Raw genomic sequence first — 17,413 nt, 5'->3', positions numbered from 1 at the left:
CATACAACACACAAAGACAAAGATATGTTTCAAAGGGCCAATTTATTTCAGGCCAGAACAAATTGACAAAACTATTTTAAATAGCTGCAACATAACATACATAAGTAACAAACAGCATAATAACACTAACACTAACCACGTTAAACCCAGATTCCTACTAACAAAGGTCTTAAATCATTCTCTTTCTATGCCACTTCAATATGGAATGTACTCCCAAAAGGTGTAAAATAAAGGGCATCTCTATCCTCCTTCAAAAGCGCACTAAAAGAACATCTCCAGGCAACTACAACCCTAAACTAACACCCTCCCTTCCACATAATACCTCTTCGGATTGTAAATAATCAAATGTAGACACTTTTTCTTATACTTTCTGATCTCTCTCTCTGTGTCCACTACTTGCTGTACATATCCTACCAAGTCAGTCCTACACTGTTCCAATGTCCATTTCTCTGATGATGCAATTGTTGATGCTGATTGTTGATGACAGAAGTGTTGATACCAACCAAACCGAGATATACCCTGATGATTATCTTGTGTGATGACTGTATTATGATGTTAGTATATATCTGTATCATGAATCAGTGGACCCCGACTTAAACAAGTGTAAAAACTTATTGGGGTGTTACCATTTAGTGGTCAATTGTACAGAATATGTACTGTACTGTGCAATCTACTAATAAAAGTTTCAATCAATCAATCAATCAACAACATAGCTGTAAAGCTGGCTTCACCTAAGGAAGGCACACGTGACATACACAGAGCCTAACCAGGCAGATTTGAATTGTTGTTTTGGGCAGGAGACGGGATCTTTGATCCAAGACACGACTTACATTTAACTAAAATGTTCTTTTCTTTGTGCTCGACAAAAGAAAAGAAGTGAGAATATCTCATACTTGCCAACCCTCCCGAATTTCAGTGCCTCTCCCCGGGACAACCATTCTCCCAAATTTCTCCCGATTTCCAGCCGGTCTTAAGGCACGCCCCCTCCCGGTCCGTGCGGATCTGAGTGAGGACAGCCTGTCGTCACGTCCGCTTGGCCAACCAAAAAGTAACCACAGAACACTATACCGTATAGTCGTATAGTGTGGTTACTTTTTTGTTGGCCAACGGTTTACGTTGTATTGCGCACCCCCCTCCCCTCCCCTCCCCACACCAGACACCAGAGGTGGGTGGAGTAGCCAGAAATTGTACTCAAGTAAGAGTACTGTTACTTTAGAGATTTATTACTCAAGTAAAAGTAAGGAGTAGTCACCCAAATATTTACTTGAGTAAAAGTAAAAAGTATGTTGTGAAAAAACTACTCAAGTACTGAGTAACTGATGAGTAACATACACACACATATCATATATATATACATATATATACATATATATATATATATATATATATATATATATATGTATATATATAATAATACACACACACACATATATATATATATATATACACACACACACACATATATATATATATACACATATACATAATGTATATATATATACACACACACACACATATATATATACACATATATATATACATACATTGATATATACAGTATATCATTTATATTTATTTATTTTGCCATTTTTGTTTACATGTTAAAGGTGTTTTAATGAATATACATGCATGTTTAACACATATAGATTCCTTTCTTTCATGAAGACAAGAATATAAGTTGGTGTATTACCTGATTCTGATGACTTGCGTTGATTGGAATCAGACAGTAGTGATGATAGCGTCCACGTTTTCAAATGGAGGAGAAAAAAAGTTCCTCCTTTCTGTCTAATACCACATGAAAGTGGTTGGTTTTTGGCATCTTATTTGTCCAGCTTCCATATTCGTTTTTATACACTTTACAAGAAATACATTGGCGGCAAACTCCGTAGCTTGCTAGCTTGTTTGCGCAGGCTTTCGGAGACTCTTGTTTTGAAAGCGCAGGCGCGATGGAGCGGCACTTTTATTGTGAAGACAGGAACTGTGCAGTCAGTCTTTAGGCTTTTGACGGGATGTACGGTTGAAATAAAAAAGGGTCTTTTTTTCCTTCACACTTTTGATTGATTGATTGGAACTTTTATTAGTAGATTGCACAGTACAGTACATATTCCGTACAATTGACCACTAAATGGTAACACCCCAATAAGTTTTTCAACTTGTTTAAGTCAGGTCATGTGACCCCTGGCTCTGTTTGATTGGTCCAACGTCACCAGTGACTGCATCTGATTGGTGGAACGGAGTGAACGTCACCAGTGACTGTATTTGTTGAAACGCAGGGACTATGAAGGTCTGTCTGACAGACCAAAACAAACAAAGCGTGCATTAACAGATCGATAAAAATTAGTAGCGAGTAGCGAGCTGAATGTAGATAAAAGTAGCGGAGTAAAAGTAGCGTTTCTTCTCTATAAATATACTCAAGTAAAAGTATGTTGCATTAAAACTACTCTTAGAAGTACAATTTATCCCAAAAGTTACTCAAGTAGATGTAACGGAGTAAATGTAGCGCGTTACTACCCACCTCTGCATATAAAGATGCAATAGTACACACTAGTACACCACAATATATTTTCACATGACTAACAACACATATAAAGATGCAAAAGTACACATCACAATATATTGTCGCATGATTAACAACACCAAGACTCATGTTGATGTCTTTTAAGCAACTGATGTTGTTTTCCAGACATTTTCCACCTTTGTTCTTTAATCACATTCACCACAAACGTCATGAAATGTCATCAAAAATGTCATCTAAATCATAATTATGCTCTCAGGGTGAACACTAACGTTGTGTATGAGCAATAATGCATCATCATTGGCATCACAGCTGCCTTGGCGACCGACCATCTGCCGTCTCTTATTCTTCATCATCACAGCACAGGCAGCGCTTGTCCACTGTAATTACACCACAACAACAACAACAACAGTTTTAAGTACCTGTTGGATTCTTCCAAAGGACTGGTAGGCCCGCCCATGGATTTCACTCATTCTCAAGGATTGTCACCTTTGTCACCTGTGGATGAGGTAGGTAGGTATAGGTGTGCTGAACGCGACCTGACTGCATATCACATTTATATCCACATATGGAAGAGGCCTGGCTGGACATTGAAAATATCCCCATTGTACTCTTCACATTGACTTGAAATCACATACATGTCACAAAGATTGTACTTCTGCACATTACCCTTTTGAGCAGACCTGGGCATTCTGCGACCCGCGGGCCACATCTGGCCCATTGTGCGTCCCTGTCCGGCCCGCGTGAGGCCAATCATAAATTACTAAATACATTTAAAAAAGTATCTATGTCGAGTGTGCAATACAATGGTGCTGCTTTTGTTTTGAAAAGCGTTATTTGTATTACTTCTGTGTATTACTACCCCCCCGGATTGTCCATCCATCCATCTTCTTCCGCTTATCCGAGGTCGGGTCGCGGGGGCAGCAGCCTAAGCAGAGAAGCCCAGACTTCCCTCTCCCCAGCCACTTCGTCCAGCTCCTCCCGGGGGATCCCGAGGCGTTCCCAGGCCAGCCGGGAGACATAGTCTTCCCAACGTGTCCTGGGTCTTCCCCGTGGCCTCCTACCGGTCGGACGTGCCCTAAACACCTCCCGAGGGAGGCGATCGGGTGGCATCCTGACCAGATGCCCGAACCACCTCATCTGGCTCCTCTCCATGTGGAGGAGCAGCGGCTTTACTTTGAGCTCCCCCCGGATGACAGAGCTTCTCACCCTATCTCTAAGGGAGAGCCCCGCCACCCGGCGGAGGAAACTCATTTCGGCCGCTTGTACTCGTGATCTTGTCCTTTCGGTCATAACCCAAAGCTCATGACCATAGGTGAGGATGGGAACGTAGATCGACCGGTAAATTGAGAGCTTTGCCTTCCGGCTCAGCTCCTTCTTCACCACAACGGATCGATACAGCGTCCGCATTACTGAAGATGCCGCACCGATCCGCCTGTCGATCTCACGATCCACTCTTCCCTCACTCGTGAACAAGACTCCGAGGTACTTGAACTCCTCCACTTGGGGCAAGATCTCCTCCCCAACCCGAAGATGGCATTCCACCCTTTTCCGGGCGAGAACCATGGACTCGGACTTGGAGGTGCTGATTCTCATCCCAGTCGCTTCACACTCGGCTGCGAACCGATCCAGCGAGAGCTGAAGATCCTGGCCAGATGAAGCCATCAGGACCACATCATCTACAAAAAGCAAAGACCTAATCCTGCAGCCACCAAACCAGATCCCCTCAACGCCTTGACTGCGCCTAGAAATTCTGTCCATAAAAGTTATGAACAGAATGGGTGACAAAGGGCAGCCTTGGCGGAGTCCAACCCTCACTGGAAACGTGTTCGACTTACTGCCGGCAATGCGGACCAAGCTCTGGCACTGATCATACAGGGAGCGGACCGCCAAAATCAGACAGTCCGATACCCCATACTCTCTGAGCACTCCCCACAGGACTTCCCGAGGGACACGGTCGAATGCCTTCTCCAAGTCCACAAAACACATGTAGACTGGTTGGGCAAACTCCCATGCACCCTCAAGGACCCTGCCCAGAGTATAGAGCTGGTCCACAGTTCCACGACCAGGACGAAAACCACACTGTTCCTCCTGAATCCGAGGTTCGACTATCCGGCGTAGCCTCCTCTCCAGTACACCTGAATAGACCCCCGGATTGTAAATAATGTAAATAATTCAATGTGATTATCTTGTGTGATGACTGTATTATGATGATAGTATATATCTGTATCATGAATCAATTTAAGTGGACCCCGACTTAAACAAGTTGAAAAACTTATTGGGGTGTTACCATTTAGTGGTCAATTGTAGGGAATATGTACTTCACTGTGCAACCTACTAATAAAAGTCTCAATCAATGGACGTATGCTCGTGCGTGATTGTGAGTGAATGTGAACAGCGGCAATCACAAATTACAAAATACATTTAAAAAAACATCTATGTCGTGCGTGCAATACAACTGTGCTGCTTTTACTTTGAAAAGTGTTATTTATGGGCGTATGTCCGGGTGTACAGCGACAAGTGATGCCCGGTTACCCCCGAGACGCTAAAAAGAGAAAAGTTGATGAGGAATGGTTTTCAACAAGACATAGACTGCCAAGTATTTCTTTACAGAAATTAAAGGTAAAGTAGTGTGCTTAATTTGTGGTATACATGTTGCTGTGTTTAAAAAATATCATTTGAATCGCCACTACACGAGGAAAAATACCAGAATCTGTCTGATGAAGAGCGCGCAAGGGAGGCTGATGCGTTGATGGTAAAACTGCAAACCCAACAAGGACTTTTTGCCAAATTTCACACCCCAGAGATGCAGCAGTCACGACAAGTTTCGTCATTTCTCACAAAATGGCCAGAAAAAGTAAGGCGTTTTCTGACGGAGAGTTTATAAAGGAGTGCTTATTGGACTCTGTTGCGCTGATATCCCCGGAGAAGAGGGGCGCATTTGAGAACGTGTCACTCTCCCGACGCACTGTAACGAGGCGGGTTGAGACCATCGCTGGAAACTTGGAGCTTCAGCTGAAGAACAGAACGGCCGACTTTGACTGTTTTTCGCTGGCTTTGGATGAGAGCTGCGATGTACGTGACACCGCCCAGCTGCTCATCTTCTTACGTGGGATAACTGCAGACTTTCAAATCACAGAGTAGCTGGCAGCCATGCAGTCAATTAAAGAGACAACCACAAATAATGACTTGTTCACATAGGTAAATGCGTGTTTGGACATGTTAGGACTGAAATGGGACAAGCTGGCAGATGGTTGTCCAAATCAGAAGGGGAAAAATGTTGGACTTTTAAAGAGGATGCAGGATAAAGTGACAGAAATTGACATTTTTGCATTGTCAGTGTTAAAAATAAAACCATCAAAAGCAATCTGCTTTTGTATGAAGTTAAGTTAGGTTAAATGAAATTATTATTATTATTATTTATCTTACAGTATATCAAAAATAATTTGAGCAAAATGTAATATTGTCCGTGTGGCCCTCCAGCAGTGCTACGGTTGCTCATGCGGCCCCCGGTAAAAAATAATTGCCCACCCCTGCTTTTCAGATAGGTTTCATTTTATTTTATTTTCCTAATTCAATTTTCTTTTCTTTTTTGTGAAATAAAAATATTGCCATTGAGCACAAGACTGTTCAGTGGAGATATGTACGTTCATTTTGTACTACATGTACGTAGATTTTGTACTACATGTATGATGTGGAGCTGACTAGGACATACCCAATAAAACAACATGTTATATGGGCAGAGGTGGGTAGACTACCCAAAATTATTCCTGGGCGCTGCCACCGCTGCTGCCCACTGCTCCCCTCTCCTCCCAGTGGGTGAACAAGGGGATGGGACAAATGCAGAGGACACATTTCACCACACCTAGTGTGTGTGTGCGTGTTTGCGTGTGTGTGACTATCATTGGTACTTGAACTTTAAAATGGTATGTAAGTACTGAAAGCACTGGTGGTGAGTTGGCTGCGATGGTGGGGGAGGATGCCGGACAGACCTGGCAGGCCCAAACGCATTGTGAGGGTTTGCTGGGAACGTCTGGCAGAGTCTCCTGTCAGAGAGAGTTTCAATTCCCACCTCCGGAAGAACTTTGAACATGTCACGAGGGAGGTGCTGGACATTGAGTCCGAGTGGACCATGTTCCGCACCTCTATTGTCGAGGCAGCTGATTGGAGCTGTGGCCGCAAGGTAGTTGGTGCCTGTCGTGGCGGTAATCCTAGAACCCGTTGGTGGACCCCGGCGGTGAGGGATGCCGTCAAGCTGAAGAAGGAGTCCTATCGGGTTCTTTTGGATCATAGGACTCCTGAGGCAGCGGACAGGTACCGACAGGCCAAGCGGTGTGCGGCTTCAGCGGTTGCGGAGGCAAAAACTCGGACATGGGAGGAGTTCGGGGAAGCCATGGAAAACGACTTCCGGACGGCTTCGAAGCGATTCTGGACCACCATCCGCCGCCTCAGGAAGGGGAAGCAGTGCACTATCAACACCGTGTATGGTGAGGATGGTGTTCTGCTGACCTCGACTGCGGATGTTGTGGATCGGTGGAGGGAATACTTCGAAGACCTCCTCAATCCCACCAACACGTCTTCCTATGAGGAAGCAGTGCCTGGGGAATCTGTGGTGGGCTCTTCTATTTCTGGGGCTGAGGTTGCTGAGGTAGTTAAAAAGCTCCTCGGTGGCAAGGCCCCGGGGGTGGATGAGATCCGCCCGGAGTTCCTTAAGGCTCTGGATGCTGTGGGGCTGTCTTGGTTGACAAGACTCTGCAGCATCGCGTGGACATCGGGGGCAGTACCTCTGGATTGGCAGACCGGGGTGGTGGTTCCTCTCTTTAAGAAGGGGAACCGGAGGGTGTGTTCTAACTATCGTGGGATCACACTCCTCAGCCTTCCCGGTAAGGTCTATTCAGGTGTACTGGAGAGGAGGCTACGCCGGATAGTCGAACCTCGGATTCAGGAGGAACAGTGTGGTTTTCGTCCTGGTCGTGGAACTGTGGACCAGCTCTATACTCTCGGCAGGGTCCTTGAGGGTGCATGGGAGTTTGCCCAACCAGTCTACATGTGTTTTGTGGACTTGGAGAAGGCATTCGACCGTGTCCCTCGGGAAGTCCTGTGGGGAGTGCTCAGAGAGTATGGGGTATCGGACTGTCTGATTTTGGCGGTCCGCTCCCTGTATGATCAGTGTCAGAGCTTGGTCCGCATTGCCGGCAGTAAGTCGGACACGTTTCCAGTGAGGGTTGGACTCCGCCAAGGCTGCCCTTTGTCACCGATTCTGTTCATAACTTTTATGGACAGAATTTCTAGGCGCAGTCAAGGCGTTGAGGGGATCTGGTTTGGTGGCTGCAGGATTAGGTCTCTGCTTTTTGCAGATGATGTAGTCCTGATGGCTTCATCTGGCCAGGATCTTCAGCTCTCGCTGGATCGGTTCGCAGCCGAGTGTGAAGCGACTGGGATGAGAATCAGCACCTCCAAGTCCGAGTCCATGGTTCTCGCCCGGAAAAGGGTGGAATGCCATCTTCGGGTTGGGGAGGAGACCCTGCCCCAAGTGGAGGAGTTCAAGTACCTCGGAGTCTTGTTCACGAGTGAGGGAAGAGTGGATCGTGAGATCGACAGGCGGATCGGTGTGCAAACTTCAGTAATGCGGACGCTGTATCGATCCGTTGTGGTGAAGAAGGAGCTGAGCCGGAAGGCAAAGCTCTCAATTTACCGGTCGATCTACGTTCCCATCCTCACCTATGGTCATGAGCTTTGGGTTATGACCGAAAGGACAAGATCACGGGTACAAGCGGGCGAAACTAGTTTCCTCCGCCGGGTGGCGGGGCTCTCCCTTAGAGATAGGGTGAGAAGCTCTGCCATCCGGGGGGAGCTCAAAGTAAAGCCGCTGCTCCTCCACATGGAGAGGAGCCAGATGAGGTGGTTCGGGCATCTGGTCAGGATGCCACCCGATCGCCTCCCTCGGGAGGTGTTTAGGGCACGTCCGACCGGTAGGAGGCCACGGGGAAGACCCAGGACACGTTGGGAAGACTATGTCTCCCGGCTGGCCTGGGAACGCCTCGGGATCCCCCGGGAGGAGCTGGACGAAGTGGCTGGGGAGAAGAAGTCTGGGCTTCCCTGCTTGGGCTGCTGCCCCCGCGACCCGACCTCGGATAAGCGGAAGAAGATGGATGGATGGATGGATGTAAGTACTGTTACTTTGGAACAATATGACTCAAGTCAGATTAAAATGAAGTCATCTAAATAATTACCTGAGTAATAGTTAGCATTGTGTGAAAAAAAGTATTTAAGCATTGAGTAACTTCTGATTTATTTAGTAGCTAATTACCATGACTTGATTAACGTGGACCCCGACTTAAACAAGTGTAAAAACTTATTGGGGTGTTACCATTTAGTGGTCAATTGTACTCAATATTTACTGTACTGTGCAATCTACTAATACAAGTTTCAATCAATCAATCAATAATGTTTGATGGTTCTTGGACTACAACTGTAGTTAGTGTGTGTGTGTGCGTGCATGTGTGTGTGTGTGCGTGTGTAAAATATAAAAAATAATCTACAATTTACTGCAGTTAGAAGCGGAGTTCTGGTAAACTGAAATGTGAACATGTCTCCAGACACTCGTCACGTGATATAAATGTTCTTTTGACTAGTTTCAAAGTCATCATTGAAGATTTGTGCTGAATTCATGTCACTTTTTACAGTTACTACGTTTTTATTCACTAAATTAGTCTGATTCGTCAAATAATGCCGTTTTTTTCCCCCTATTTTCTCAACTCAATGAGAAGTTGTAATTTCCATGCTCTTATCTCTAATGTGACTGACGCAGTGCGCCTCTCCTCCACTAGGTGTGCTCATTTCATCTCGTTCAGCCATGTTACGATGGAGTAGAAGAAGAAAATGCTACATGCTAATACGCTAGCACGAGTAACTTTCAAGCTTCGTACAACTTTCCATTGATATTTAACGTTGTAATTAATGTTTTACTGTGTTTAAATAAAATTTGGGTTTTTTTTCCAGATCATCAGAGACATACAAAAAAAAGATCGTTATTGTCGCCAACTGTTGTAGGTTTCTGCTTACCAGTTGTCTTAAACGTCCGGGATGTGCTGACGTCACGTCGCGTGCCGTCATTAAAGGTCTTCTTTTCGGAACATTCTTTCACTTGTTTAAACAAGAAGGTTTGTATTTGATCATTTAAATACTTGACACATTCTGACCTGGTTCAGCTTCCCGCAGCTGTGCTTGTTGCTGCTTTGATTGGTCTAACGGAGTCACGTGACAGTGCCTGCCGGAAGTAGGCTCGGCGACAAATTCCTCTTTGCAAGCCTTAGATTATAAACATTTGTGACATAAATACATGTAATGATCTGAATTAAACGCAGTACAACGGAGTTAAAGGAGAGTTTTTTTTCCTTCTTAAATTACTCAAGTATGTTTGAGTAATTTAATCAAAAATACTGAAATTCCACCACATAGTGAATTTGCAACCAGCTAAAATTAAACACCAAGCAAACTATAACCTGCTAGCCAAGAATATACAACAATTATTCTCAAAAAGAGGAGAAATATAATCTTAGAGAAAAATGTAATTTAAAACATTTGTACGCACGTTAGAGATGCGCGGTTTGCGGGCACAACCGCGGAGTCCGCAGATTATCCGCGGATCGGGCGGATGAAATAAAAAAAAATTAGATTTTATCCGCGGGTCGGTTCGGGTCGGGCGTTTGAAATAAAAAAAAATAGATTTTAAATAGATTCAGGCGGGTGGCAGTTAAACCAATTCGGAAATATATATACATAGTTAAATGTTGTTACCCACATACGAAAAACGAGCAGGCACCTGCTGCATATGCCACAACAGAAGAAAAAAAAAGAAAAGAGATGGACACTTTTACGGAGCGGAGAAGGGACGCCTCGCCGGGGTCCGGGACCGAGGCCCCTTCCCCCGAGAGGGCCCCACCTGGAGCCGTAGCTGAGGCGATCCGCGAGAAGGGCCCGACGCACGTCCAGGGTCACCACCGCGCCCACCGCACTGACACCCCGCCTCGTCCGCCTTCGCCGCGGCCGGCGTCACGCGCAGCAGGTAAGCAGCTTACCTGCCCGCCACCCCCGTGGCCGGGGGCTCGTAACAGGGGTCACTCCGCGCGCTTCGCCCGCGCAGCTTACCTGCCCGCCACCCCTGTTGCTGGGGACGCGTAACAGGGGTCACTCCGCGCGCAGTGCGCTCACGAAAGGGGTGGGGCTCACCCTGGTTGATATAGACAGCAGGACGGTGGCCATGGAAGTCGGAACCCGCTAAGGAGTGTGTAACAACCCACCTGCCGAATCAACTAGCCCTGAAAATGGATGGCGCTGGAGCGTCGGGCCCATCGCCCGTCGCCGGCAGCGAGACGCGAGGTGCGCTCAGCGCGGCTCCCATATGATTGCGCACTGGTGTGCGTCTGGGTCGTGACAGCGTGGCACGCGAAAATCTGTGCTGCATTGGATCAGTCTCCTTTCTTTAACAGGCAAAAGCTTTATAACCTCACCATACCTGCCAACTTTTGAAATCAGAAAAACCTAGTAGCCAGGGTCCAAGGGCCGCAGGCCCCGGTAGGTCCAGGACAAAGTCCTGGTGGAGGGTTCAGGGCTTCGCCCCCCGACGCAAAATGATTATTAGCATTCAGACAGGTTAAAATGTTGCTAAAACCATCACTTTTCTATCAGTCACAGTGACTTTTCAAAACAAAAATATTACAGCAAAAATCATATGGGTTGATTGACATGTTTATTCTGTAAGCTAACTTCAATAGTTTGAAATTATTTTGACAGTTAATGCCAGTTATCCTGTCAACCTTTCACAAGACTTCAATTTGTTAATTGAAAGTATAAACACTTTTTACAGTAAACAAATGGTAAAACAGTACTAAACAATTCCATTAAAAAAAAATTGGTGTCATTATTAACTTTCTGTCCAAGCTTGTATAATCTACTGCCTTGTTCAATTGTAAAAAATATTCTGTGCCTAAAATTCACATTTCTATCACAATTATCATACTGTAAACATGGTAAGCTAACTTCATTAAAATGAATAGTCCTGTCAATAGCATGGAATTACAATTCAAATGTAGTTTTTTTGTAAGCCTTTCAAAAGAATTCAAAATATGGAAAATTAACGAAAATTAATTTAAGCCATCAGACACTTGAAAAGTGGCACATCACATCTCTAATGTAATCATTTGAACTTTTCAACAGAAATAGCACTGCAAAAATATTAAGGACATACTTCTGTATTTTGGTAGTTATGCTGTCAACATTTAACAAGATTTCTTCAACTTGGACTTGAAAGCATAAATAGTATAAACACTTTTAACAGTATGTCGTGCTGTGAAATACAGCCGACAGGATTGCGCACCAAACACGAAGCAAGGCCAAAGCGCATATGCATGGTGCAGGAGAACAAAGGACTTCTTTCATTTAAGGTTTGTGATAAACCATCAAACTCATTCGTTAAAAGGACTCTATAGTAATATAAAGCGAATTTTTCTGGACATTATCATGCAAGAAAAGTTTATTTTTGGGACCGCGATCACCGCGTAATGATTTTTAAAGGTTGAATTACAAACATTTAACTGTCCCATGTGATCAGCCAGTGCGATTGGAAGTCCATGCTCAATTATTGCCTCCGTAAATAAAACTTCGGCATTTATCACATCCAAAGAATCTGTTTGGGCGACGAAAAACGTTGAAAGTTTTCCACTTGTATCGCTAGCAACGGCATTAGACTTGTGTTTTTTTTGTCCCAACGTGGTCTTTTACATCGCTAATTCCTCCGTGTCCGATCGAAAAATCTTGTCTGCACAAGGTGCAATTCGCGTAGTTTTCACCCTTTTTTTTTTTTTAATTAATGAAAAAACGTATTTTTTATCACTGCAACCGTAACCCGGAATAGGTTGATGAAAACCGTACGAATTACGGGAAAACCGGAGTAGTTGGCAGGTATGCCTCACTAATGCCTTGCATCGTCTATATTAGATATATAACAACGGGCGGGTGCGGGCGGATGGCGGGCGGGTGCAGTTCTGATCAAACGTTACATCGGGTGGATGGCGGATGGTTGACGACTTTCTGATGCGGTTGCGGATTAAATATTTGCCTATCCGTGCATCTCTAACGCACGTACAACACTTAAGACCTTCAGTATGTCAGTATGTGGAATTAAATGATGGAATGGATTAAGCAAAGCAATCAAACAATGTACTAATATGATCCACTTCAAGAAACTCTTCACACTTAAAGTGTTTACAAAGTACAAAGAAGAAGAACCATGAGAAACATTCTCAATTTATTTCATCCATCCATTCATTTTCTAAATAATCTTACTCATCTCACCATATGAAATATAACTTACTTCACCGAGTATTATTTATTTATTTTTATTGTGATTACTTGTGGAGTATTTTGTGAATAAATTGAGAACAGGAAGTGAACAAACGTTTTAGCAAATGTTATGTAAAAGAAAAGGGGTAGGATTAAATAAGCTCTGCTTCTTCCTACTCCTTTTCCAACATGTTGAAAAGAGAAACTGGAAATTGTGATGTATCATGTTGTATGCATGCATGTGTGATGTATCATGTTGTATGCATGCATGTGTGATGTATCATGTTGTATGCATGCACGTGTGACGTATCATGTTGTATGCACGCATGTGTGATGTATCATGTTGTATGCATGCATGTGTGATGTTTCATGTTGTATGCATACATGTGTGATGTATCATGTTGTATGCACGCATGTGTGATGTATCATGTTGTATGCATGTATGTGTGATGTATCATGTTGTATGCATGCATGTGTGATGCATCATGTTGTATGCATGCATGCATGTGTGATGTATCATGTTGTATGCATGCATGTGTGATGCATCATGTTGTATGCATGCACGTGTGATGCATCATGTCGTATGCATGCATGTGTGATGTATCATGTTGTATGTTGTGGTCGGGGTGGGACGGGGGCGTGGTTGGGGGCGTGGCTAAATGGGGAGGAGTATATTTACAGCTAGAATTCACCCTATATATATATATATATATATATATATATATATATATATATATATATATATATATATATATATATATAAAATAAATACTTGAATTTCAGTGTTCATTTATTTACACATATACACGCACATAACACTCATCTACTCATTGTTGAGTTAAGGGTTGAATTGTCCATCCTTGTTCTATTCTCTGTCACTATTTTTCTAACCATGCTGAACACCCTCTCTGATGATGCATTGCTGTGTGGCACGCACAAAAGTGCTTTCATCAAATGCACTAGATGGCAGTATTGTCCTGTTTAAGAGTGTCACAACATTGCTGTTTACGGCAGACGAACTGCTTTACGGTAGACAAAAACGTGACTGCTGTTGTTGTGTGTTGTTGCCGCGCTGGGAGGACGTTAATGAAACTGCCTAACAATAAACCCACATAAGAAACCAAGAACTCGCCCTCCATCATTCTACAGTTATGACGTGATTGGGCAGGTATGCTGTTTATATCGTGGGTTAGCGGACTCAGTCCGCCTGAATTTCGGGAGATTTTCGGGAGAAAATTTGTCCCGGGAGGTTTTCGGGAGAGGCGCTGAATTTCGGGAGTCACCCGGAAAATCCGGGAGGGTTGGCAAGTATGCCCCTGGTAGACATGCTCAACATTAGGGATGGCTACTGTTCACATGTGAACTGATACGCTACCAATTCTTGGCACCTGGTAATCAATACCACTACTCAATGGTACCAATCTCTACTTATGTGTGTGTTATTTCAATATCATTTATTTTTATATTAGGACACCGCAACCTCCCTTCTTTCCGGTCTCTTCCGAAGCAATTGTATCTGGTATTTCTATCAAGTTTGTTGAAATGTGCGGGTGAAGCCAACATTCAGAAATACATCAAACAAATCCAGGTTTGAGTCAGTTAGTAGATCATGTATTGGATCCAGTTTGAGTAACTAACTCCTGATATTAATGTGCCAACCCAGTAAACTCTTTGCTTTTGTTTCCGGATTCCAGATAACCTGAGCATGATTTACTGTTTGGAACAAGCATTATTTGGACTTTGTAACCCAGGTACCTGCTGCTGCTGTAGCCCAGGGAGCCGAGATGTTAGCCCAGGTAGTTGCTGTGGTTGTAGCCAGTGTTGGGACTAACGCGTTACAAAGTAACGCGTTACTGTAACGCCGTTAGTTTCGGCGGTAACTAGTAATCTAACGCGTTATTTTTTATATTCAGTAACTCAGTTACCGTTACTACATGATGCGTTACTGCGTTATTTTACGTTACTTTTTATGTAGTATAAAGTGTGTTTTATCGGAGGGCTGCTGTGTCATCGTTCTGATTCTTCTTGCGTCACAAGGCGGAGAAGAGAGAGAGACATGCGCTCTGTGTGTGAGTGTGTGAGTGTGAGGGAGGAGAGGGAGGAGAGGGGGGCGTGTCTGATCATGGCGGAGCCAGAAGTCGAGTTTGCTCACATGGAGATATTTTCACGACTTTTCTTTTGTCGAGCACAAAGAAAATAACATTTTAGTTAAATGTAAATTGTGCTTTGGATCAAAGATGCCATCTACTGCCCAAAACAGCAATTCAAATCTGCTGAAACAAGCTACATAGCAACATGCTTCCACGAAGCTAGTAAAGAGAGATAGAGACTCTGATGCCACTTCAGCACTGAAGGTACACACACTCTGTCAATCAATGTTCCCTCTAATTGTTCATGTGTGTGAGCAAACGCAAAAACTCCCTGAGCATTCAGTGGAGCACATGTGAGCAACATCAGAACTGTGGCTACACTAGCAGCACACCTGTCCCAAACCTGACTAAATAACAAGTTCCATCTCCATCCATCCATCCATTTTCTACCGCTTGTCCCTTTCGGGGTCGCTGGAGCCTATCTCAGCTGCATTCTGGCGGAAGGCTGGGTACACCCTGGAAAAGTCCCCACCCATCGCAGGGCCAACACAGATAGACAGACAACATTCTCTTATTATTATAATCAAATGACAGCAGTCATTTCCATTTTTAACATAAGTGTTTAGGCCCACTTACAATGACAATAACAACAAATATTGTTTTTCATGAACTGTGTACTTGTATTGTTTGTCTGGGTGGAGGTCCTGCTTTGGAAATAGTTTGTACCCCTTTCAGACATTGCATTTAGTTCCCATTAAAACATTCACATGTTGCACAATGAGATGTAAGCAGGGGATCATGTGTACATTCCTGCAACTTCCTGTTTGTAAAAAATATATTTTTATTAGTATGTATTTAATATATTAACAGCATTTAATGATTAATATTGATAAATTAAGATTCCTAATAAATGACACTAGAATAGGCACACATTTGATTGGTAAATCATAGTGTAACGACCTGGAATTACACTTTATGTGTGGTGTTGGAGTTGTCCGACTTTTTGTGTGGCTGTAAACGCATCACTCTAAATGTATAGACTATAAAATTTACAAACATAAAGAGGGATCCTAGTGGGCCAGGCCAATCGTTCCTTATCTCTAAACTAAAACTGGGGAAATGTGTAGAGTGTTCTGGGCTTCAGACATGATTTTGTGTCAGAATTTCTTGAGGGGAAAAATGCCTGGTTAGGCTTTGTGTATGTAGTGTGTGCCTTTCTTGCTTTACAGCTATGCTGTTATTATGCTGTTTGTTACTTATGTATGTTATGTTGCAGCTATTTAAAATAGTTTTGTCAATTTGTTCTGGCGAGAAACAAATTGGCCTTTGTAACATATCTTTGTCTTTGTGTGTTGTATGTAGACCACATGGCTTAGCAGAGTTGAGTGATACAAATGCATGTCAAGTTGATCAACAGATTGTATTATTCTCCAGTGCAATAACAGTACTGAAATGAAGGCTAAAAGGGCATTAATGGGAGCTTTAAAAAAAAAAGAAGAAAAAAAGAAGTAACTAAATAGTTACTTTTCACAGAAACGCATTACTTTTTGGTGTAAGTAACTGAGTTAGTAACTGAGTTACTTTTGAAATGAAGTAACTAGTAACTATAACTAGTTACTGTTTTTCAGTAACCAACCCAACACTGGTTGTAGCACAGTGCCTCAAACAGGACCAGGATTCTTCTCAACATCACCAACCAGAAGTATTCTCATCAGAAGATTCACCACACTGTAAAAAAAAAAATTCTGTAAAAAAAACGGCCATCTACTGGCAGCTATGGCTGCCAAACGAAAACCATGAAATTAAAGTAAAACTTTGTAAACCAAATAATGATCAAAAACATTTTATTTACAGAAATTTTCATTTTGCGGAAAAATATCGTAATTTTACAGATTTTTACTAAATGATTAAGATCAACCACCTTTAATAAAGTGACGATGCAAACAGTTCTGCAGAAAAATACCTTTATTTCACAACATGGGTGTCAAACTCTGGCCCGCTGTGTAATTTCACTTAGCCCTTGAGGCGATATCAAATTAACTATAAAGCTGGCCCGCCGATCCTCCCGGGAGTCTTCCTGCCAGCCAGCCAAACAACATGTGCGGCTTCTGCACGCACACAACGCATACTTCATCAACAGCGATACAGGCTACACTGAGGGTAGCCGAATAAAAAACTTTAACACTGTTAGAAATATACGCCACACTGTGAATCCACACCAAACCAGAACCCTTTGCAGCACTAACTCTTCCGGGACGCTACAGGGTGTGTGTGTGTGTGTGTGTGGGGGGGGGGGGGGGGGGGGATTCTGGGTATTTGTTCTGTTGTGTTTATGTTGTGTTACGGTGCGGATGTTCTCCCGAAATGTGTTTGTCATTCTTGTTTGGTGTGGATTCACAGTGTGGCGTATATTTCTAACAGTGTTAAAGTTGTTTATACGGCCACCCTCAGTGTGACCTGTATG

At 43.4% G+C, this 17,413-nt stretch overlaps 1 long non-coding RNA gene across 1 annotated transcript in view; it reads right to left on the bottom strand.

Moving 5' to 3' along the window:
- Window positions 1-10,020, bottom strand: part of LOC133621306 (uncharacterized) — an 11,781-nt gene extending 1,761 nt beyond the window's left edge. Inside the window, exons 1-2 of the long non-coding RNA XR_012051070.1 lie at window positions 9,581-10,020; window positions 2,938-3,013 (exon numbers count right to left, since the gene is read on the bottom strand). This is a non-coding gene — a long non-coding RNA (uncharacterized lncRNA). The remainder of the gene's footprint in view (window positions 1-2,937; window positions 3,014-9,580) is intronic.
- Window positions 10,021-17,413: the final 7,393 nt, after the last annotated feature.

The sequence above is a fragment of the Nerophis lumbriciformis genome, linkage group LG21 (assembly GCF_033978685.3).
Source record: "Nerophis lumbriciformis linkage group LG21, RoL_Nlum_v2.1, whole genome shotgun sequence".
NCBI classification, from domain to species: Eukaryota; Metazoa; Chordata; class Actinopteri; order Syngnathiformes; family Syngnathidae; genus Nerophis; species Nerophis lumbriciformis.
This window is presented reverse-complemented; position numbering and strand designations above follow the sequence as displayed.